Raw genomic sequence first — 703 nt, forward strand, 5'->3', positions numbered from 1 at the left:
GGTTGGAATAGATAATAGCAGACAGACTGAACTGCATAATAAAGCTCTTGTTTTACATGACAGACTTCAATTCTTTAAACGTATATAATAATGCATTTACACTTAGGCTACTTATATTTTAAGAGAGAAAACATTATGTGAATGGATTACTTTTAGCAGATTTTTTACCATGAACCCGTGCAAAACAGCTGTGTGCCGCTGCGTGCATCTGTCCCATCCCTCCGTGTTGTGCACATCATGATGTCAAATAAAATCAGTCAAAATCAATAAAAGTAATTTCATGTTTTTTTTTGTTTCGGTATTTATTTATTGTTATATCCTTATAAATGGCGTTTCATATACTGAATGCTTCTGAATGTTATAATATACAAACACTTAAGTTGATTTAAATTTAAGTTAAATTAATTATCGTATTTAATGGAAACGTATTTTTACCGTTGGTGAGCCGCCTACATGAGCTATTGGATCATTGAGGGTAAACGTCATATAATGCACTTACGCATTACTTTACGGAGAGCTTATGACCTAACTACGTTCTGCCTTAAGATCAAATGGTGCAACCAAGTACAGAGTTAAGCTGGCTGCACACTGTGCGATTTTGGCCACGATTTGGCCGTCTGAGACAAATTTAGCAAATCCTAAAAGATTCCTCTGATCCTAGGCTAAAATCTGATGTCTTTGGTCGTTAGTTTGACATGTTCAC

The sequence above is a fragment of the Pseudorasbora parva genome, chromosome 23, assembly GCF_024679245.1.
Source record: "Pseudorasbora parva isolate DD20220531a chromosome 23, ASM2467924v1, whole genome shotgun sequence".
Taxonomy (NCBI): Eukaryota; Metazoa; Chordata; class Actinopteri; order Cypriniformes; family Gobionidae; genus Pseudorasbora; species Pseudorasbora parva.